Source organism: Falco rusticolus, chromosome 10, assembly GCF_015220075.1.
Source record: "Falco rusticolus isolate bFalRus1 chromosome 10, bFalRus1.pri, whole genome shotgun sequence".
In the NCBI taxonomy this organism is placed as follows: Eukaryota; Metazoa; Chordata; class Aves; order Falconiformes; family Falconidae; genus Falco; species Falco rusticolus.
In genome coordinates this window covers 37,197,367-37,220,963 of record NC_051196.1, presented here as the reverse complement: position 1 = coordinate 37,220,963, position 23,597 = coordinate 37,197,367, and the positions used below count along the sequence as shown (strand labels likewise).

At 55.6% G+C, this 23,597-nt stretch overlaps 1 protein-coding gene across 3 annotated transcripts in view; it reads right to left on the bottom strand.

Moving 5' to 3' along the window:
• Positions 1–23,597, bottom strand: part of DLGAP4 (DLG associated protein 4) — a 157,618-nt gene that overhangs the window by 118,834 nt on the left and 15,187 nt on the right. For all 3 annotated transcript variants that reach the window (XM_037401642.1, XM_037401638.1, XM_037401639.1), the window contains exon 2: positions 12,462–12,607. The gene's annotated coding sequence lies outside the window, so the exon portion shown is untranslated. The remainder of the gene's footprint in view (positions 1–12,461; positions 12,608–23,597) is intronic.

Sequence of the window (23,597 nt, the reverse complement as noted above, 5' to 3'; positions counted from 1 at the left end):
GAGACTACATCTGTCACCCATTTGTTCACAGGCCTTTTAAATGACCCAGACTAGCCAGATCTTTCCTGTTTTGGTGTGTGCCCACCCCAGATTTTGCTCTCCCCCCTTTCCTTTTATGCCAAGAAGGTGGGCAATTCCCACTGGAGGTGCCAGAGCTGCTGCCAGGCAGCCCCCAGGGTCTGTCCAAGTCAGCTCTCTTCCCTCCTGACCTCTGGCTGGAGGGGACCCCAGGGCATTTTGTGCCCAGAAGGCACTTCAGCCCTGGTGGGCTTGAAGCAGGAACGGGCACTGGCCCAGGAGCAGAGATGCCCCGTGCTGCAGTTATCCCGAGTCACATCAACAGCTATTCTGGGATTTCATCACCAGTCAGGAACAGAGCTGTGCCCAGCACTACCACAGCTGAAACCAAAGTCTTTCTGAGCTGGACTAATCCCTTCCCCGTCCAAGCTTTATGCAATGCTCTCCATATGGATTCTCCCTACATCTTTTGTCTGGAGCTCAATGACGATGAACAACCAGCTCCTCCTCTGCTGTGCTGCATCCAAGGTGCAGACATCTGTCAGGATCCTCACTGAGATGAGGGATTTGAAGGGATGCTCACCTCAGGTGGCCCCAGCAAGTTAGGAAACTGCTATGGACCTGCCTCACAGGATTCCCCTTCCTTATTTCCTGGCACAGAGTTACAAGACTTGCTTAGGCTCTCAGCTATCCTGGCTTCACCCCTGGGACAGGAGTCAGAGTAAGGGCAGCACAGGAGGTGTTTGGCTTCCCTGGCCCCTGTGCTTCCAGCTACCTGCAGAGCCCTGCTTTGCCTGGGCTGCAAGTGGGACCATCACGGTCCCAAAAGAGAGCAGGTCTGGGAGGCTGGGAGCCGGCAGCCTTGTCTACCCGCACGCACACACCTCTCACAAGGGGGGAGACTTGTGACATCTTTTAAGTGCAGCAACCCAGCAAGGCTGAGGAAGCCTGGTGTCCGGCACCCATGGCTGGCAGAGAGAAGGCCAGTGTCCTTCCCATGGGTGGATGCCACTTGCTGTGTGACCCTGAGTCACTCTCAGCTATCCACACTTAGTGCCTCAGTTTCCCTTTTGCCTTGCTGAACTGGCTTGCAGGTGGACTGTCAAGCTCACTTCACTCATCCATGTGAAACCTTTGAAACCCTGGGACGGGAAGTTCTGCTGAGGTAGTGTATTCTGTGTACCACTAAACAACAGCCCTAGGCTGGCTCTATTTCCAGCAGACAGGCAAGGGGAAGAGCATTTCAGTGCCTGGGCAAGGCAGACAATTTATAGCCCGATGCTAAAAAGACCAACAGTGACAAAAAAGAGATACGAGGGCAAGCGTCGCTCTTCATTTAATCTTGATGGATCTATTCTAGCAAAGCAGCGGATAAAGTGGGCTGCCAACATGTATACATTTCCCTGGGCCATCCCAGACACCTTCGGTTTCACAATTCAGAACCATTTCCCTGCAGCACCCCTGCGCCCCAGCAGAGCTGCTCTGGGGACAGCCGAGGCAGCAGCTTGGCTGCTGCACCAGCTCGCACCCTGCAGTCCCACAGAAGCCGGACCCATCCAGCACGTTGCCCCCAGCACTGCTTAAAGGCTCACGGGCTCACCTGAACAAAGGCTGCTCAGGAGGGCGTAAGCTGGCATGGGACAATGAGGCACCTTCCAGTCTGGAGCCTGATCCACATGTGGGCATCATCAGGGCTGAACCAAAAGCTGGACCTACAATGGTTTTCTTGGATGCTCATGTAGGCTTCACCACCTCGCTCTCCAGAGCCATGTTAATTTATTACTTTGGCCACACTTTGGGGGCCGCTTCTTCTGCGCTTTTACTGCCAGCGCACAGCATGCTTTGTATCACTGCAGAGTGAGGGAGAATCAAACAGGCTCAAAAACAGAGCCAGGGAAAAAATACCACGTATGTCTGCCCTGGTCAGCGGGAAGCAAGCACTGTGGAGGTACAGACGGCAGGCAGCGTGTCTGAACTGGACCAGGATGGCCCAGAAGGACTCTGCTGGTCAGTGGCTCTAGGTCAGGACCATGGAAAAAGCATCCCCTCTTCCCTGCAGTGAGGGATCCTGCCTTTTACACCCTCGGGTCCTCCTCTGCCCCGTGAAAGCTCATGCCAGGGAGCAGGGAGTGGTGCAGAGGTGTGTGCCTGCAGCGAGGCATTGCCCCTGCACGGGCTGCACAGTGGGGACCAGAGGCACAGCCTGCACCCAGGCAGGTCCCCACGGCTCAGCCCAGGCAGAGGGAGGCATCGGGTCCCACCTGGTGCCAAGAGAGTGATTTGTTAGCCTCCTACCTCTGTTCCCTTCCCTCACTCCCTCCGTGGCTCCAGGACCCTCTGCCATCCGGGCACTAACCACGTGTTGCCCCTCTCTGTCCCCTGGCCTAGCCCAGACCTTGCTGTTTACTGAGACTGAGCAAAGTTGAGCGCAGAGAGGGGAGTGGCAAATGCGGGCAGGCGTTTGCAGAGCTGTGGCCAGGAGGGTCTGTTTGAACATCTAATTAGATCACAGTAAACCTCCTGAATGGCAAAGCTACAGCCCTGTCACCCCCTCGAGACATCGGGCCATGCCTGGATTGCTGTCTGATTCCGATCTACATAATTCACTATAATCCTTAAAACTGACTCGAGCAATGAGGTTCATTGCACAGCTCACTGGATTTAATCCACCACTCCAGCGGTGCTAACGAAGCTAATGGCATAGGCAGAGAAGGAACACATGTATAGCTAGGAGGCAGAGATAAAGCATTAATCCGACCATATGCTTTCAACCCGCTTTACTCTTCCACCCTCACCCCAATGCCCTTTTGCAGCACTGGGGGAGACCAAAACCAGCGGGAAGAAAGCAGAAGGGAGGTAGGCTGTCCCCCTGGGTGGGGGGCAATGCACACTGTCACCTCTGTGTGCCTGCGGCAGTTCGGGTCACAGCTGCAGGCAGGGCAGGGCTTGGGGGGGGGCGGGGCTGGGGGAATCAAGTGGGGACTGGGATTCTGGGTGAGGGGAGGGAACCGCTCCTGGTCAGAGATGTGGCACCTGGTCTCATTTCTAGACACAGCCCATCCACCCCAACCTAACACGCTGAGACAGGCTGACATGGCACCAAACCTCGTGTGTGGAACCCAGTAACAGTCCTCTCCAAACATCCACCCACCCGCCTGGCACTGCCCCTTGCTGCCATCGCCAGTGACATTCACAGGGGTGCAGCACAGCCCCCGAGCCCCACACTCCCCTCGGAGCATGGTCCCCAACTCACCAAGCCAAAGGTGCAAGGTGCAGTTGCAGGCAGAGAGCAAAGACCAAGACATAAAGAGCCACGCTCACCTATCTTGGGGAAAGCAGAGACACATCTGCAGGATGGAGACGGGCCCACCAGCCTGCTTGGGTACCTGATGCACATTCCCACAAGGGAGGTACAAGTGGCACCCGCTTTCCTGCCAATTTTCAGCTGCGGCCAGCAGGAGATGGGCTTTGTTACACCTGCACACAGCACCCAGCAGAGTGTGGGGCAGTGCTGCAGCACACATCGCTCCCACTGTGCTGGGCATCACCTCAGACCTTCAGGCAGCTGGTGTGCAATAGGAGAGGGAAGGGGAAGAAGATCTTAAATGCCCCTCCACAGCCTGCCCCCCCTGGGCAGAAGGCAGGACTGTTTTCAGAGAGGTTTCTGGAGAGCTTGGAGGAGGACAGTTCTGTTAGTGAGCAAGGGGAAGGAGATGGCCTTGTCTCTCCCAGGAGGCTGGCAGGATGAGCCCAAGCATCTGCAGCTCCTTCTGCCTCCGTGCTGGGAGACAGCAGCTCAGGAGAGCCAGGAACACAGCTACCACCCATCCAGGAACGATGTCCCTCAGCTTTAGCAGCTGTTGGAAAGGGGCTTGAGCCACCAGCCAGTAACCAAATCGCTCATGCCTGTCAGTCCTCGAAGCCCTGCTGGTGCCAGTGCCATCCTGGCTGCAGGAAGCAAATTCTGCCATTGCTGCCTGTAGGAACTGTCAGCAGGGAAAGGTGCTCTGCAGAGGCAAAGGCATTCAGAGCCCAAATTAGCTGCACTAGGCTCAATCTGAGATTCTGACAGCGGATGCCAAATTTATTTCCAAACGCACTCTGGAAATGTCACCGTGCTGGTCGGAAGGAATCGGGTACATGCTCCCTTTTAAATAGAACCAAGCATATGGGAGGAGGATGATTAGATTGCTTCCAAGCTGCCAAATTTCTTTGCTGCAGCTAAAAATCTTCCCCAAAATGTCCCAGCCCACAGTGTTTCTGAGCACTGAAGTCGGTGCCGACACTTTTCCATTGACAGTTGTGCTCTAAGCAAGAAAACACATCCCTCCAGTGAGCTCCCTGGTGGTCCCAGCTCTCAAGAGGTTGGGGGTCTCCTGCCTCCTTGTGCAAGCCAGAGCAACTCCTCCCCTCCTGCAACCCTACCCCAGGGAGGCGGCAGAGGTTCCTTCTCCCTTTTACTCTGGCAAAAAACGATGCTCTCAGACCACCCCTTCTCCTCTCCTGTCTCCAGTGCAGCACTTGCCTGTTCAGGGCAGAGCCTCTCAAGCAGGAGCCATCTCCCTGCCAGAGGCTGGACAGCATCCCCCTAACCGCAGCCATGCAGACCCTCTGCGCTGAACCACCGTACCCTCGGCTGCCCTCTTCCCAGCTCACCCAGAAAGCCAGCATGCCCCCGTACAGAGGGGTAAAAGCAACCCAGCAGCCACTTGCAAACCACGTGAAAGCACCTTTAGCTCCTGGAAGACAAACCTCCTGGGCTTCCATGGTATAGCTGGCTTCCTTCACCATCTTCAGCAGCTGGGACTCCAGTGCTCCCAGCTGCCAGCAGCGGGTCCCTTGCAGGCCACGGTCCGACTTTTTGAGGTGAAGTGCCATGTGACAGTTTGGGAAAGAGAAGTGCTCCCTCTGCTCCCACCGCCCAGGGACAGGATTCAGCTGGGTGTTGGGGAAACAAGGGTGGGAGGAGACATGGGCATGTGCTCTGGGGCTCCTTAGTCGGTGCTGCAGAAGTAAGGCCTGTCCCACCTGGGCTCAGCAGCACCTGGAGCCAATCCACCACGGCACTTCCCCTGCAGATTGTCCCCAGTTTCACCGCCAGTTTGAGGGAAAGCAAGGTAAACCACCACAGCCTGCTTTTTCCAGGCTGGAGGTAGGGTCAGCAGCCCAAAGTGCAAAGCAGCAGCACTGTGATGTCCCTCATCACAGCCCCAGTGAAGCAGTGACCTTGGGATCACCCAAACCTTTTCTGCCCCACTGAGAGACTGAGAAGGGCACAAATAACTACTCTGTGCCTGGCAGAGGGTTTCCTTCTCTCTGTAGGTAATACTAAAGCTTCCCCAGGGACCAGAGACCATGGTGGCCTTCCCAGAAGAGGATGTGTGGTCAACACTGGTTTCCAAATCTGGGGATGGTGCCCCCTCCCACGTAGCCTGCTCCAATTTCTGCCAGCCCAGTGTGGGGACAGCCAAGACCAAGCACACATTTTCCCTTCAAAACCAGCCTCCACCAGCCATCCTCATTTTCCCAGCAGGAAAGCAAGGTATGCCCAGACCTCAGGGGACCAGGAACAGTGTCGGTGCTTCTGGTGCGGGACTAACCTGCAGCACCCCTGAGTCCCCCAGGCCCCCTCTCTGGAGCTCCACTGCCAAAGTATCCACCCACTCTCTCTGGTAACATACTGATCTGCTGGATCACAGACACAAAAATCTCACTGTCTTACATCTGCTTCTACCTCCCCTACGTTGCATTTCATGCCCAGGACTCCAAGGAAGGCACCAAGTGAGGCCAGCAGTCCTGTCCCTGCTCGGCGGGCTGGGAAAATAAAGCATGTTGCAAGGAGGCAGCAAGTCCCAAAACAGCTGAGAGCATCATCTCCATGGTCCCTGGGCAGTGCTCCCCCTCTGGGGCACACTGCCGCAGAGGGTCTCAGGAGGAGTGTCGCAAGCCCACCTGGCAGCTCGGGGTCCCGGAGCCAGGAACTGGCCCATCACATGCTGCCAGGTGGCCGAGCCCAGAGGGCACAGGCAGGGGGACTGGGGAGCCCGAGCAGCTGAAGGGATGTGGCACAGCTGCTCCCAGCGCTGCTCTCAGCCCACACGCTGCTGAGTGGCAGGTGGGAGGTTTTTCTCTGCATTGCAAATCCCTTCTTATTCGAGTGCTGCAGTGCTGCTTGGATGGAAAACAACCGCTCTGGAGAGAGAGCAAAGGGGTCTGGAACAGCACTGGCACCTTCTCCTGCCCAAGGCAGGTCCTGGAGCTGGCCCCGGGAGAGCCTGGCTCTGTAGATAAAGCTGCGGCTTCCCTAGCAGACAGCCTGGCTGGGAGCAGGAACCATTCATTCCCGTTTTCTTGCGCTTGTCTCTGGCACAGGCAGCCCCAGTTGAGGTCTCTCTTCAAACCTGGGAAGCGGGAGGAGAGGAAGGCAGAGGGAAGAAAGCTTCCAGGTCTGCGGAGGCTGGCTGGCACCAGAACAAGAGCTGTGAGAAATGGTGGGAGCAAAGTGCTCACAGTGTGTGGCTGCAGCCCCTTTGCAGCGTGGGCCAGAGCACTCCTGGGAGGGTGTCAGTGCCATGCAGATGCACAGGCAGTGTGCAGCGGGGTCCTTGTGCTTTCTGTGCAGCCCCTCTGCCGTACCAGTTGGAGGATGCAGCTTGGGAGAAAACCGGAGCCCGTTTGGGCCAGGGAGCCTGTCACGAGGAAGGCATGCTGCCTCTAAAAGCCACAACTCTCCCTCCCTCTCAGCCCTGGGAAACCGAGCAAAGGGCGAATCAGGGAGGGAGCTGGTGCTCTCCAGAGGGCTCTAGCCAAGGGACAGAAACTGCCTGCACTCTTGGTCCAGTCCACTTGTTCCTAATGGGACTGTTCATGCTGATGAGAGCTTAGGAGGAGGAGAAAAGAAAGAATAAACCCAGAAACCCCTAAAACCAAGGGACAGCAATCCTGGGCAGCAAAGAGCTGTTGCTGGGGCAGGGACCAGAATGCAGATTTCATGCACCAAGGCTTCTGACAAGAAGCACCATAGGGATGTGTGGGGTCAGGAGGTGCCAGATCCACCTGCCCTTGGCCGAGCTACCCTGCAGCTCTGCCTCTGCAGTCCCATCCTCCCCACCACAGCATCCACCTGTTCACCTCTCTGAATTTACTCAGCTCAGCTTTTTAGAACAAACCATTCATACATCCATCTGTCCACTGAGCCATCTGTCCTTCCATAGTTTTCTCTTTCATCTACACACAACCCAAATCCGTCGGCTGTCCGGACTGCTATTTATCAAGAAAGGTAGCGAGGCAACTATTAGGATCACCATTTATTAGCTCAGTATGTGTCTGTGGGTTTCTCTACAGCGAATAAGGTGTACTCTACTTCTGTGTCAGCCAGAAGATGGATCTGCAGAGCTCTGGGCACTGACACTGCTTTAGAAACATGTGGCCTGGGGTGACAGACACAAAACCTCAAGTCCATTCTTTGCTTTTATTCAGTCTCTAAGCAAGCAAGCTCCCAGAAAGAGCACAGATGTCTCCACCAGTGGCCTTCAGTCAATCCCACAAGCTCATCACGTACAAATGTGGAAGCTGACTCTGCAAGCAGGCCAGATTTCTTCCCTTTGAAAGAAGGGCTGGAGCCTGCAAGTCAGGCGCTAGGTTCCATGGTTCCATGTTATTCATGTTGTCCTGGGCTTGCAATTCTCCAGGCTGAACATCAGCTCAGAGCACTCTCTGCCAGCCAGCCCTGACCCCCACAGAACCACCACGGCTCCGGGCTGCACCAAACACTTTGGGAAAGACGGGTCCTCAGCCATGCTCAGTCAGGCTCAGCATGGCTGAGCACACGTGTGTTCAGGGGACACATCCCTGTCCTGGGAGTAAACCGAGTGGGTAGGGGCCAGGTGCTGGGCCAAACAGTGTAAACAGTCACCATCCCATCCTCTTCCACCACCTCCTTCTGTACTCAAGGAAGCAAGACTTTGTAGGGGAGTGGGCCCCTAGTCCTTCCCAAACAGGCTGGACCCTGCCTCTGAACCAAGACCTGAGTAATCCTGCTCCCATGTACTGCCCCTGCCTGCAGCACGTGTCAACGAGCAGTGCTGGAGCTTAGATTAAGCTTCTCTTCAACATACAGAAGGCGGCCATTAGGAGAAAGAAGTCCTCAGTTGCCTCTTCTCAGAGCTCTGTGGTCTTTAATCAGTCTCACTACTTAGCTTTTAATTTCAGATTCTTTTCCACAATGCGCAAAGACTCTGCCACCCCTCTCCTGCAGGCCAGCAGCTCCCTCCAACCATGCTGGCGAATCCTTGCAGGAGCACAGGAACTGCATCCCTGCTCCCCCACCTCACCTACCCGGGCTCCTCTTCACCCCCAAACCCAAAACTCAGGGCACGGGTGGTTTATGCAATTATCCAGCAGTCTCTGCTGCACCCTAGAACCCTTGCACAGCAAGCACCCTAGAGCCCTCTGTGCTCAGCCACCAGGCAGCAGAGAGATGGGGGCTTCTAGTGCGAGGTGCCTTTCTCTTTTCAGTTAATTGGAGTTACTGGTTCCTCACAACTGATAGGCAGCACGAGGTTTGCCGCGATACAGCCATGTCTCTGGTGGAAGGGGCCGTTTGGGTTTCAAATTCCCTGGGCAGAAACGCAAATGCAGAGTGAGACCAGAGCCCTGCGGTGAGACGTACATCCAGAGAAAGACAGTCACGCTTGCATTTTCTGGTACGTTCAGGATTATGAAAGCAGAAGTCCTGACTAGCGATAAGGACCCAAGTCCTCTTTCTGAAGACATGCTTCACTGAGCACCCTGTGCAGAAACTGCAAGAAGGCCCCTGCTTAAGACAGCCAGAAGCAAAATCCTGCATCTTGAAGGTGCTGGAGCATCCAGCCACCCTCAGACGGGTGCCAGGAGGGGTTTGGCCTCCCTGGCACAGGGCAAGCAGGTGGAGGAGAGCAGCTCCAGGTCCTGCTCAGTGGCTCCATCTCCACCTGCGGGGGGTGGTCCCGCCAAGGGCTGCTCACTGCGAGCTTGGCTGGGAACGAGCACACACCAGGTCTGGGGAAAACCACCTGTCGCAAAACCCAGCCAAGGCTGCCAGCCTGGCCTTGGGTGGGGGGCACACCTTTGGTCTGGGAAGAGGCACACGGAGAGGCTGACCCTTCATTTCCAGCCTGCCCCACAACACGGGAGAGCAGGGGCACCCAGAGGTGGCACCAATGAAGCACTGTGTGTCCCACCACTGCGTTCTGCTCCTGCATGTGTCCTTCAGTGGGAAGGGCAGCTCTAGTAACAGAGATGCCCGCTGCTCCTCCCTCCTTAGCATCACTGAATCATCACCTGGATGCCAACCCACTGCCTGGCCATGCTATAATGCCCATCCAGCAGTGCAGCTATGCCTCCCCACAGCCAGGCTGTCCTGAGCTCTGCCACCCGCCTCCTGGGACATCACCCACTACATGCTGACCCCCACTCGCAGACCAACACACTGTGCAGCCACAGCATCCCCAAATGCCACCATGGAGCCCACCACCATACCAGCAGCGGGTACCTTCCAGTCGCATGGGCTGGGCAGGACCACGTCCTGTGCACACATCCTTAGCCCTGACCCTCGAGCCTTGCAGAAGCACAAGCAAAGACATCTCCAGGGCTTTTCTGCTCTCACATCCAGGTCAGAGAGGAAGAACCAGGCCTGTCTGTGTCCCCATGACACAGCTTCCCCGGTAGGCTGATGGCATCAGCAGCCTGAGGCACGGCTAGTCCCCCCCCATCCCCTCGGCACCCCACTGTGGGCAGCGCTGTGGCTGCCTGGGCAGAGGGGGCTCAGGCTGCAAGGCCCCTGTCTCAAGCACTCCTGCCCTGTGCCAGAGCATGTGGCACATGCCTCTCACCTCCCAGCATCTTCCACAGCAGCGGTGTGGGAGCTGGCATTGGCACTGGCACTGCCATTTACCTGCCAGTTTCCAAGGAGCTATGGTGTGCCAACAGACTGCCAGGGCGGACCATGCCTCCCCATCACCACTCCTCTGCTCCGGAGCTATGGCAGATCCTGGGAGGCACAGAGGAGAGAGGCTGGGTACACAGATACTGGAGGTATGTGTGTATTTTTTTCTTCACCCTTTCCTTACGAAACAGAGAAGGGAAAAAAGAAGGAAAAAAATAGTAAAATAAAGCAAACCCGACAACTCCAATTTCTATCTTAATGAATAAATGAAATGCATCCCAAGAGGTAATTAAGTGCTTCGAACAAAACGTGTCACCTACATAAAAAAAAAAAAGAACCCAAAGAGAAATCAAGCAACTGCAGTTAAAAGAAAGAGACATACAGGTGGTTGCTGGGGAGCAGGGAGGCAGAGAAGGCCAGCCAGCGAGGGCCCTGCTCCTGCTGCCTGCTGCTCTCGCAGAGGGGACAGGGGCTGGGCTTGCAGTGCCATGCAGGTCCTGGGGGAGAGCGGTGGTCCCGCCAGTGTGGTGGCCTCCCAGAGCCCAGGGGTGCTCCCGCTGGTTTCTCCTACCCTAAGGACACCACTGTCCCCCATGTGACCACCCACCTTTGTGCCCCATGGGGACTGTGACCATTTGCTCTCCAGACTCCCTTCCCACATCAGAAACCAAGATCAGACACCCATCCTCCTGGATGTAACATCCAGGGAACACCGAAGCCCATCTGATTTTATTTCCTTCTGGCCCTTTCCCTGTCCTTGGCAACACAGTGCGTGGGAGCTGCCTGGAGCATCGCTGTGCCTCAGTCATCACCAAACCACGTGCTCGGTTTGCATTGGTAGTGTTTGCTGTTTGTGCATGTGCTGTTCAGGAGGAAGGCTGGAGAAGGTCTTTTCTGCAGTGCAGAGGGGGATGAGGTTGCAGCTGCACATGAACCTCATCCTCAGTCCAACACAGCAGCCACCCAGGTGCACAGCCCATCCCTCCATGCACGTATGCCTGACCGCCATCCTCATCCCCAAATCTCCTCAAGACCTCTGCGCCACTTGCCAGAGTCTCAATGTTAAGGAGAAACCTCCATGTATGCCAGCCTGCAGGAAACCATATGCCTCTTCTTCCCCAATGACACCAGAAGGCTACAAAGACTCTTCTGTTGGCCCGGAGGGTGGGCAAAAAGATCAGCTTGGTTAGAAAGCATCATGGATTTTCCTGTGACAACAATTCAAAGAAGGGTTTTAGTAGCTGCTGTACTGAGAAAGCCTCGTGTTCTGAGGGTCAAGAGCCCTCCGGCAGCCTGTGCTCTCTGGAGAAGCTGTTATTTACTTCAAAGTGGCGTCAGGGCCAGGACAGGGCACCCACACCAGCCCCTGCACTGTCTCCCACCCCTCGGGGTCCCACAGCCACTTGCTGTTGACCAAGGCTTCAGGGCTGTGAAGGAAATGCCCCTGACATGCTCTTGATGCTTTTTGGATTTTATGACCATCTTCTCCCTCTGGGAGGCCAAACCAGGACTTTTTGAATGTTTGGGTTTGGCTGAGCTGCTGACGGGGCTCAGCTCAGTGTCACATCCTGGGACATGGCAGGCGATCTCTCCTGATGTGGAGAAGGCATGGGATTTACTCCTCTGTAGGTTTGCCCTGCCTATTCACCATCTCTCACGTGTCTGCTGCTTTTAGAACAAGTTCCTTCCCAATGGACCTTAGCAGCTGTGACAACACTGATTGAATCCAGAGCCCTGCCCATTGCACAAGCTCCTCTCTCTCTCGCTGGGGGAGAAATACAGGTTTTCTGGGGGAGAAATACAGGTTTTCCATGTGCCTGAGAGGGCTGCATCCGTCCCCTGCAGGAGCCTCCTTCTCTGGCTTGCTGGAGAGGGTCAAGCATCTGCATGCTCCTCTTGCCTACCTAGCCCACAGGAAGTCAGGGACCTTGCAGACCGCCACATGTAGCTGAACTCATGGAAAAGGTTAACAGGGGAGAGCAGAAAGCAAACCACGGTGAGGGGCAGCCCCACAGATCCCATTGCACCTACACCTGGTGGGTGCAGGTGCCTCCTGGGGCTGCTTGCCTCTTGCCTCATGGCTGGCCTGGTCGCATTGGTCTCTGCCCTGCAGTCCCAGCAGGAGCCTGGATGCTCCTGTGCTCTAGCATTGCTCCAGCTGCTGCCCAGCATCACAGCCATCACCTGGAGCAGACACTGTCACAGCTCTCCCTGCCCCCAGACATACCTGTAACAGAGTCCTTCATCACCCTCTGCCCCAGGCCAGTGGGGCCATGCCAGCACCCCATATCAGCTCACCTTTGCACCCCAGACAGCCCCCCGTATCCCCTACCCTGCCAGCAGTACCTCTCCTTTGTTTCCGCTTGACACCCAGGCTCTCTTTTTGCCTCACAGGGCAACAGCATCCCGAGAGAGGGGAAGCCCACAGCTTTCCAACACCCACAGGCTCCTCTTGCCTTTTGCCCCAAGGAAACCCCACGGAGCAGCACCATGACCCCGCGGGGCCCAGAGCACTCACAGTCTGGACACTCTCTCCAAGGTGTCTCGTCTGCCAGGATGCTGCTGTCATTCGTGAGAGGGAGGATGTTGGTGGTCCATGCACTGGCTGCGGGGTGGGCAGAGCCAGGCTGTAGCTCTGTGACCGTGCTCACCAGGCTCCTTGGGCTGTGGAAGGTAAAGACAAATGTGAGTTCAGAAAGGCATGGATTAACCCCAGCCCTTTCCCCATCATGAAAGAGTCCTCCCCCCATCTTCCCCCACCCCATGTCCCTTCAGGCCCACCCAGTGAGGGAGGGATCCAGCAGAGATGGATGCTCCTGCTTCACAGTACCCAGATCCCAGATGTATCACCACATGTCAGGTTCAGCACACGCCCATAGCCAGCATCTCCCCCAGGCACTCCTCTCCACCAGCCCTCCCCGGCTCTACGTGCGCCCCTGCCTTCTCTGGGAACACTCTGAGTGCGGATGACCCAGAGGACACGCATCAGGACTGGGAGAGCCCTCACACGGAGCCAGCTGTGCAGAGAGCAGTGGTCTCAGCTCCTCAGTCCCTCAGCAGAGCCAGAGGCAGAGGCAAAGAAGGAACTTGACAGGGATACGAGTCCACCCCTGGCTTCTCCAGCCCTGCTCCAAGCATGGCCATGGACTCATGAGCTCATCAGGAACAACCATGAGTCCACCATGAATGGGTGACAGTCACACTTCTGAGGTCAAATCCTCAGATGTCACCTGAACCCCTGCTAGGGTCTTGTCAAAATGGCCAGCACCATTTCCCTGACACCAGGGTCCCCACGGCTGTCACAGAAAACACTGGGCTCCAGCTTAACAAGGGTGTCCAGGAAGGTCAACAGACACCATCCAGCATGGTAAGAAAATCCTCCTGCTCTGAGGCAAACCTTTTGCCTTATGACTGCTGGTGTACTTGGGACATCACACAGCTGCTCTCAGAAGCTTGGAGGAGAAACAGGGTTCAAGCCATGAAAACAGTCAGATGTGCCACCAAGCTAAAGAACAGGGCACCTTCCCACTGCTTTCAGTCAGCCTGGCTCACCGCACCAGTGACATGCACATCTGTCCTCCCCATGCACTTTGAAAAGAGCAGCTTACACTGATCAGATTAAAGGAAGAAAACTGCATTGCAATAAATCCAGGAAGGGAACTGGCTGCCTGGGCTTTAATCTGAGGGGAGTCTTCAAGATAAGAGCATTAAGAAGTGGGGATAATACAGCCTTGGTGCAGGAATGGTCTGAGCTGGTCCCCAGCCTGGGAAGCAGCACAGCACAGCTGGCTGTGGCATGCCCGGACACCTGAGAGCAGCTCAGCACCCCTCAAACATGACCTGTCCTTCTGTGCCTGCAGCCCCCTCAGTGCAGGAGTTGGGGGAGCTCTGAGGGAAGCATACAGGGGACAGAAGGCTGCTCCAAATGCTCATATTTCCTATCAGGAGCCTGAAATCCAAGCTGGAACAAGGACAGCACAGTCCTAATCAGGAGACCTTGGAGTAGGGTGGAATCTCTCCCCATAGTCTTTCCTTCCAGTAAGGGGACCTGCACCTCCCAGCTCCGACTGCACTTCAGCACCAAGCTGAATTCCCTCCTCTGGGAATTCCTTCTTCTGCCTGCTGATTGTGGGGCCAGAGGCAACGTGCTCTCTGCAGAGTTCTGCTCCTCCTTCAGAAGCATTTTCTGAGAGACATCACCACCTGGATCTCCAGCCCCAGCCCATGCTCCATGGATGGCACCGGAGCTTGACAGCTGCTGCAGCAAAGCAGACACAAGTTGCTTGCTCTCCAGCTTGCTACTCTGAGAAAGCCAGGCACTTTTTCTTCCTCATGTCCCATAATCCCCACACCAGCACCAGGGGAGAGGAAGGCAGTTAGAAATGTTGACCTGCATCCTCTGGTGAAGGCTCTTTGGCATAAGTGGGGACCGACATCACAGGGGCAGCTCCTGGTGCAGGTTCTCATGCACTCAGCTGGCGAATATGGACTCTGCCCATGCGATCCAAGGGCATTAGGTTTCTGCCCCAAGCCATCCCAGCCTAGTCGGATTCTGCCCCAGCCAATCCCAGACCAGCTGGACTCTGCCTCAGCCAATCCCAGCACAGCTGGACTCAGCCTCAGCCAATCCCAGTCCAGCTGGACTCAGCCTCAGCCAATCCCAGTCCAGCTGGACTTTGCCCATGCAAACCAAGGGCATTAGGTTTCTGCCCCAAGCCATCCCAGCCTAGTTGGATTCTGTCCCAGCCAATCCCAGCCCAGCTGGACTCTGCCTCAGCCAATCCCAGCACAGCTGGACTCAGCCTCAGCCAATCCCAGCACAGCTGGACTCTGCCTCAGCCAATCCCAGCACAGCTGGACTCTGCCCATGCGATCCGAGGGCTTTAGGATTCTGCCCGAGCCATCCCAGCCTAGTCGGATTCTGCCCCAGCCAATCCCAGTTCAGCTACAGGGAGGATCAGGTATTTCAGTTGCTAACATACTGTCTAAAGCAGACAATTTCACTGCAAAAAAGAAAAAAATTGTTCACAACCAAGATCAGATCAGTAACAGCTTTGGAAGACAGCTCTGTTTTTTCTGCCATGGGTGCTAATGCACAGTTAAGAGCAAAGAAATGAGATTGGCTGAGTTTACAAATTACCTCATTTAGGCTGTGTAAAATTCAGATTAATTGCCCCAAAGTAATTAAAGCCTCCATCACAAAATACCTTGTTATACTGCGCAATATGTGGGCAGTTGGCTAGTCAACTACATTTTCTGGTTTTGTAAGTCTTTAAAAGTTGAAACAGTTTGCTTTTTCCTATTGGTTTCATTGCATGTAGACATTTCTCAGTTCAAGTTAGACATCCCCCTGCCCCCGTTTACTAGAATGAAAATAACTTAGTTCACCTCTCAGTCTCATTGTGGCTTATATTGCTTTTCATGGGGGAAGATTTCTGTGTATAGACAGGATGCGGTGGTTAAATGGGGTTTTGGAACAAGAAAATACAGTTTACAATCGGTGCCTGAGTGCACAGCTTCATCGTGCTCCTGAGATGGATGGAGACAGCCCCGCAGCTTGGTGTAAGTAATTGAGAAAAGAACATTCGTAAGGCAGGAGACAGCTGGATTAAAAAGGTGAAGCCCAAAAAGCAAATGAAAAGAGAATCATTGATGATGGATGGGAGAGCAGTATCCAAGTCCAGCGTTTTTCTGGATGTGCTGTTGAACAGCAGCAAAACAAGAAAAGCTGAGATCAAACTGTCAAAAGAGCTTGGGCAGCCACAGGGACTATTGCAGTTGAAGAGGCAGTCAGCTGCTGAGCTCCAGGTTTCCCAGCCTTGGTGGGAGGCCCTGGTGCTGGTCCTGCAGCCTGCGCCTGGCCTGCCAGCCAGCATTAGGGTCACTGCTTGCAGAGGCTGTGCACATAGAGGTCTGCCCCTGGTGAAGCTCAGCAGAGTGACCATTACTCTGCCCAGCACAGCCCCTCCTGCGCGTTTTCCACTGCACTTCGTCATGTCCTGGCCCTATCTCCGCAGAGCAGAAATCCCCAAACATCTGGTGCATTCTTCTTGAGGGCATTCAGAGAGGCTGCACAGAAAACACTGTAAAGGTCATTACTGCAGCTCACTTTGTTAATTGCTGCTGATCAGACAGCTTTCTTGGCAAGGGGGGGGGAAAGACATTTGGGTAGGAAAAAAATTAATCAAGGTCATGAGACAGAAGAGTTCAAAACTGCTCTGTTTGCACCAGGTGCCAAGCAGACACAGGACACCCCTGCAAAGACAGGGGTCATGACCACCAGGCAGGCTGGTCAAGAGCCCCATGGTAAGTCCCATCCATGGTGCAGGGAAAGCGGAGCAGCCAAGGTGAGCCACCACCCAGAGCCTGCTGCACAGGCAGACTGAGAAGCAGTCGGACTTGTCAACCACGGAGCAGCTTCTTCTCCCCACCACGGTAAGGCTAGACAGGGGGGTTACAGCCCCATCACCCCCAGCACCCCTCCCCTGTGACTTTCCACATCCTTGCATCACCACTTGACCCCGGGCCCACCAGAAAGCACAGCCTGCTGTACCACCTTCCCTGTCTGGCATCAGGCCACCTCTGTGTCACCTCCACACCCTCCCGGCACAGCCTGGGAACCAGTCTGCCCACACCCTACTTTCTTCTTCCTCAGGACCAAGACAATCTCCATCAGGTTTCAGTTCTTGTTCCTTCAGTCCTGAACACTAACCGGAGCCTTCTCATCCCAGCTGCCTCCCAAGTCATTCCCTGCCAGCTTTAAAACTCAGCTGGGACAGAGAGCAGACATGACTGATCCCAAGCAGGTCACCTGCAGCAAAGCAAAGAATAGGACTGCCCTGCTTAGTTTTCTTTAATTTGCTTCAGTGCCCTAGACGACCCCATGTATTCACAAAAGCCTGAAGCAAACCCAGAAGCAGTTGCCGGTAGGAGGTTTCCCAGACTGAGAAGCACAAGCAGAAAGATTCATCCCAGCCCCATCATTTCCCAGTGGGCTGAGGACAGTGGCATGAGGTTAGCCCAGGGCTGCCCCCACACACTACAGAGAGGGGTTGTATTGCCTGTGCTGTAAAGGCTCCAACATGCTGCAGATCTGACAATTGCGCAACACCAGTAGAAAGACCTTCCCCAGTACATCTGATGAGCCCTACACCTGTCTTGCAACTAAGTATCATGAGGCACAGAGGAGTAATGACTTGCCAAAGAGATCACAGGGAGCCAAGGGAAGGCTCAGGCATGGAGCTTGTATCTCCTGAAGTCCAGACTCGGCCTGTTCATGCAGCACACAGGCAGAGTAGGAGCCAGAGCAGCCCTGAGACCACCAATCTCAGAGGGATGGGTAAGAGAGTACTTGGTCTGTGCAACATCATTACCTGAAGAAACACTCTGTTTCATCATCAGCACACACTGGGCAGCAAGATGCACATGACAGAGAACCACTAGGGCATGATCCAGTCATTGAAGAGAGCTGCTGGGATCACTGTGACCAGGATCACTGAAACCACTCACTGAGGACTTAAAATCCACGCTGGAATATCAGTGCCGGAGTCCAGTCTCCTGGCACACAAATACAACAGGACCCCTGCTTGGGGATACTGGTGCTGGGGTCTGAGCAACCAGCTCCTTCCCTCCTGGGCAGATGTCCCATCGACTCAGCAGGAGATATAACTATTACGCCCAGTCCCAGGGCAGTGGGAGCCCCTCCAGACCAGGGACCATTAGAAAACCCATTAGCAATTTAGCTGAGGAGAGGGTTCAAGGCACAAGCAGCCCTTGCTGGGCTAGGAGGAGCCCTGGGGGTCAGCTAGCTCCAAACCTAAGGGGCAAAATGACTCCAAAATTGGAGGAGCAGACAGCAATGTAGGGGAATCCCATGGCAGAGACAGATCGGAGACATCTCCAGCAGGAGAAGCAGCTTCTCTTCTGTTGGCAGAGACCTCAACTGCAGCATCCCTTCCTGCAGTGCTGAGGGATGGATGGTGGCCAGGAAACTTCTGGGAGGGCTCTCAGTGCCACCAGCCTGGAGGACACAGGCCCCCTCCGGGGGGGAACCTGAGAGCAGGGCTCAAGGGCAAGGCTTTCCTGAGAAAGCCAGAGGGGACTTTCTCTGCTATTGCAGAGGGCATGAGGTCCCCAGAGGAGAGGCACTGCTGCTCCCTTCATGGGCCAGGCTGGATTCAGGTGTTAATGAGCTGGAAAGGACAGGGGAGATGTATTTCAGCAGTGCTTGAACTCCAGAGGTACTTCAGCATCACAGCAAAGTAAATACCCCATAAAATGCTCATCTAGCAGCTGCACTGTAGCACACAGGTTCATTCACCTCTGTTCCCAGCACGCTCCTTTGCGATGAGGAATAGCCGTTCACGCTGCTGAGGTTTATGACGGAAGCACACAGCAAATCCTCAGCCCTGCTAAGCGCTAGTGAGTGTGGGAGGGTCTCGGGACCCCCATCCCAGGCTGCCTGGAGGCAGTGGGAGCAGTTCCTGGGCTCACTGCCAGGGAGGTTCAGGGGAAGCAAAGCAGTGGGGCAGTAAAAGGGAGAAAATCCAGCCCTGAGCCACAGCCCCACGTGATGCTCAGCTGGGAGTGCTGGGGGGAAACACCGTGTGGCCAGGCCAGGTGCGGCCCCGGCCCCCAGCGCACACCCCATCGCCCACAGCCTCTCCCGAGGCCATGGCAGGTACCCCTGGGCGCTGCTGCTGCACGGCACGGGGCAGCTGTGTCCGAGGGCTGCTGCGAAGCAGCTGCTGTGCGGGCTTGCTGCGGGCGCTGCCATTGCTCGCCTGACTTACCAGGCTGTTCCCTCCATCTGCCAAACCCAGCACGTTTATTTTTGTGTTTCCAAGTTTGATCAGATCGACTCTTCCACTTTAATCTAATGAGTGCGCTGAGCTGAAACAAACACAATCTGTCCGCAGAGGGCCGGGGAGGGATGTCTGGGGGCACTGCAGAGGCCCCGTGGGGAGCCTGCAGTACCCTGATGCAGAACCAAGACAGCTTTGGTAGCCAGCAACAGCCACCCCTCGCCCCACACACGCCCCCACAAATCTCCTCACTGCCCCAGGGCTGAAGACCTGAGCGTGGAGAGGTACCTCTACAGAGAAGAGCATCTTCCTCAGGCCCTGATGTGGGCACAGCTCTGCTGTTTCCTTCCTTTCCTTGCCCATTTGCCTGACTGTCTTTCCAGAGAATGACCCTGCAGTGCTGTGGGCATGAGCCAGGTGGCAGCTGGCATCTGCACTGGCTTGCAGAAATGACCTTGGCCACTCAGAGGACATTGGAAGCCTTTTTGCTTTCCAGGTTTCCCCTGAGACAGACAAGAAACCTTGAGCAGGAAGGATGAGATACACATCCAGCCCCTGAGGTTTGCTGCTCTCCAGCTGTGAGCTCATCTGCACCAGCTCTGCCAGCTCCGGAGCATGGCTGGAAGCACGGCGGAGCCTGCGGCTCCCTGTGCTGGGATGGGTCGCCTCCCCAAGGACCCTCCAGCACCGGCTCCCTGCAGAAACTCTACAGCAGGATTTGCCACCAGTCTCAGGCTTTCCTGAGAAAACTCAGGAAGCTTTTCTCCCCTCTGTTTCTCATACCCGGTTTCATTGCAGTAGAGCCCTAGGACAGGTTTGTTTGCATCCCTGTGGGGTGTGTGTGCAGCGGCGAGGGGAGCTCTGGTGTGAAGAGCTTCAGGGGAGAGCAAGGGCTGGATGTGAGCTTCTTTAGGAAGCAATCTGGCGGGATGGCATCACTGCTGCTGTCCCACTGTGCTGCTTCTCTGGTGTGAGGAGAGAGATGGAGGAGAAAGGAAGCAGATCAGCAGAAGACACTGTCTGCAGCTCCTGCAGCAGGGACAACAGCCCTTGGGAGCATCCAACCCTGCATCAATGGAAAGCTCCAGGAGCCCTGTGGCCAGGAGACCCTTTGGGGTGGAAGGCAAGTTGGCATCTGGCAAATCACAGGGTCTGCCCAGGCAGCATCTGGGAGGCTGGAGGTAGAGCAGGCTCCTCCTGGCTGCCCAGCTGCCTGGTAGCAGCGCAGCTGGCTCGGCTGGGCTGCCCAGCTGGCCCCAGTGAGGACAACTCCACACAAGGAGAGGGCTCAGCTGCCAGGTGTGGGCACTGCCGGGACATGCATAGGGACGAGCTGGTCATCCGCTCTCTTGGGCAGAGGAGGGGGACGTGGGGATGGCCCCCGGCAGCTTGCCACCCTGCCCTGCTCAGAGGAAGGGTGGGCACGGAGCAGGGCTGAGGGGCAGTGGGCTGGATACACTGAAGGACTCCAGGAGACGGGGGCTCACCTGGGGCTGCCCCTCCCCAGGAGCTGGGGCAGAGCCAGGCCAGTGCCCGGCCAGGTTTGTTTCCACACGCTGCCTCTTACACCTTCCCCCGGCCCAAGCTTGTTTTGACCCAGGTGCCAAAGGCTCAGCAGCTTCGCAAGCTCATGTGGCACTTTGGGAAATGCTCCCTCCAAGTGCTCAGGCACTTGGGCTCCACGGGGGTGAGGTGCTGAACACCTCGGGGAGCTAAGACAGCACAAGAGTCCCCACCCTGAGGAGCTCAGCACCCACCTGGCTGGGGTAAGGCGGCTGTGTTGGTTTAACCTTGAGCCTCGCTGCTGTAAAGCTTTGTATGCGGATAGGTTTCCTTTAGTCTCCTCCCCAAACAAAATCCCCCAACTTTCTCCAGCCATCACATTTGCAGATTCTTTTTCCTTAAAATAATAACTAAGTTCATGCTGTGAGAGGTTCGCTCTTGCCCTGATTTAATGAAGAGGGAAGATGAAAAGACCATGAGAAGATTTGCTTTTGCAGCGCATCACTGTTGCTCCCAGTTCTGTGCTCTCCATCCTTACTTCTCATTCTCCTTTCCAGGAGCTGTCTGTAACCCTTTGATAAAAACCTCTTCTCTCCCCAAAGCAGGCAGTGTCCTTTCTTGCCTGCACAGCCAGAGGAACGTCACACTTCCCCTTTGATGTCAAGATAATGTATAGATGTAACATCATGTGTATGTGTGACAAGTGCAAACAGCCATCTCTCTGTCCCAGATCTGGTAATTTAGGGAGGAAAAGGAAAAGCTAGGATAAAAAATATCTCAAAATGAATTCTCCCCATTCATCACATGCACACAGAGCTGCCTCTGGGCAGCCTACCCTCCCTAGGGGCCTGGGACCCCCAAATGTCCAGGGCCAGGGTGAAGCCAGGGTTTGCCTAAACCAGCCAGTGAGTGCCTGGGGCCACCAAAACCTCCCTGGAGAGCGTGACAAGCGTGGCAGGTTGTAAGGCAAAGCCCACAGCAGTGATGACAGGCTTCTTGTGATTACCTGCAAGCACTTGCTCACCCTGGTTTGTGATTCACTGCTTGGGTAGCACAGCATAGCATGCCGGGACGAGAGCTGGGGGAAGCTCACCCACAGCAAGAGGAGCAGGAGCCAGCAGACAGGCTCCCGCATACTCCGCTGACCCGGCACTAGCAGCCCCAGCGGTGCAACCAGGGCAGCGAGCCTGGGCACGCTGAGGGGACACGCTCTCTGCCAGAAAGCCAGAGCCTGTCCCTCTCCAGACCCAGGCTCTGATGGGCACAAAGGTCCTGCACTGCACAGTGACCCTGTGCCTGTGCTCTCCTCTTTGCAAACCACTCGCAGCCAGGCCTGTCTTGAAGCTTGAACTTATTGTTCATCTCCAAAGCAGCCTCTGCCCTGCAGACTCATAACTTCATGTAAGACCAGGGACCACCGTCAGTGCAGCTCCCGAGGCTCCCTGCTCCAGCCACAGGGTCCCTTCCATCCCACGGACACCTCTGCCTGCTCCTCTGGGAGCTGGTGGATTTCACCACCCTCTCCATGGCCACGTGGGCAGCTGTCTCGGGGTGCAGCTGCATGGGGGTTTGCAGGAATGAGCACCAAAACCTGAGCGTTGGCTTCTGAAACCTCTACATGCATGACTCTCCAGTCTTCCTGCAAAATTGCTTGTTTTCTCCTTTCACCTCTGGTTCTGATGCAAACCGTCAGTGCCAGGGGAGCTCTGAGGAGCTGGGACCGGGGTAAGAAGATGCCCTGCTTGCCCACGCACCTCACCTGCCCTCTCTGAATGCCCCAGGCCACTCTCCCCTGTGAATGGGAATCTGGGAGAAAGGTTGAGTTTATCTAAGCCAGAATCACTAAGAGCCCTGGAACTCTGCTCAGTCATTAACCGGTGAGTAAAGCACGCTCCATGAGTCACTGATGCTATTATAAACACTTTCTTCTAAAGGCTGTAGAAATGCAGTAGGAAAGTGGTGCTCCTTGAAGTCAGTGGTTGTTTCCTTCCATCAAGATCTCTGCTCTGTGACCTGGGACGGCTCTGTCCCCCCAGCTTGCCCCATGGGCACCTGCCCCCCCACAAGGCTGTGCCTCCCGGGGCCAGGCTCTTCATGCCCGGGTTGACAACATGAGCCGTATCTGCACCACTCCCACGACCCTTCCTGTGCTTCATGGCTGCACCTCATATTAAGCCATTTGTAAAGGTTAATGCATGCAGGACAGATATGCTTTTCCCAGATTAACTGATGCTAAAGACAGCACCAGCGAGGAGTTGCTCAGTGCCATCCGTAACATGGTGAGGGCTCTTCCATGGCATGCTACTACTCCTTGCTCCCCTCAGACTGCCCAAATCACTGATCCTGCCTGTCACCACTGTTAATAAACCCAGAGCTTTCTATGAGCCTCAACACCCATCGTCACCCTGTGCCTGCAGGCCTGCCTGCTGGCCTTCTCCTGGCTCAGCGCCCCTCCACACCGCAACCACTCTCCCCTCCACTGCCCTTGTGCATGCGGGGAAGCTGCTGTGACCCCTCGGTGAGCCTCCACCTCCGCCCCCAACCACTGCCTTGCTCCCTGCAGCATGGCTTGGTCTGTCCAAGGGCCACACAGGGACACTGACACTTGGGATAGGCTGTGGCTGTCACACCAAACTCCTGCTTTCCACGCTGCTCTTGATGGCCACCAGTCCAGCCCAACTCCATGCTGGCCCCCTCCCCCTGCCCATCTAACCTGGGTCTGCCCATGCTTGCTCCACTCACTGCCTTGGCCTCTGAACACCTCCCGCCCTCATTCCCTCTTCCTTTGCATCTTATTTTTCAGCTTGTTGGCTTTTTCCCCCCCTTCTGCTCCCAGGTCTTGTCTTTAGCCTTGAAAATGCAAATGCTTACCAGCACACCTAAGGCCAGACACACGCTGGGATGGATTTGCCCTAAGGGGGCTTCCCCAACCCCAGCACATCAAAACTCCAGCGTGATGGTGCCCAGCTGGCTCGCCAGCAGTGCAAAGGGCTCCAAGCAGGAGCTGACTTGTGAGCCAGCCTGCTGCTGGGGCTGCCGTGCTGATTACTTTGTACTTGGTGTCACAAAAAGAAATGAAAATGCCAAAACTCTGGAGAAGGAAAAGGAAGGTGCATTGGAGCAAAGATAGGGGAGAGCAATTCTTGCAGAGACTGAGAGGACCTTGCAGAAAGCCATTCTGCCTTATTCCTGCCTGGACGCCTTGCTGGCTGGGGCAAGCTTTGCTCCATGCTGCCATCCCTTGCGTCCTGCCCAGGCTCCAGGGCTAGACACTAAGATCTTCCTATTCAAAAGGATTACAAATTACTGTCTGATCCACTAATTAGGAAGGGAAGATGAGTGTGCTT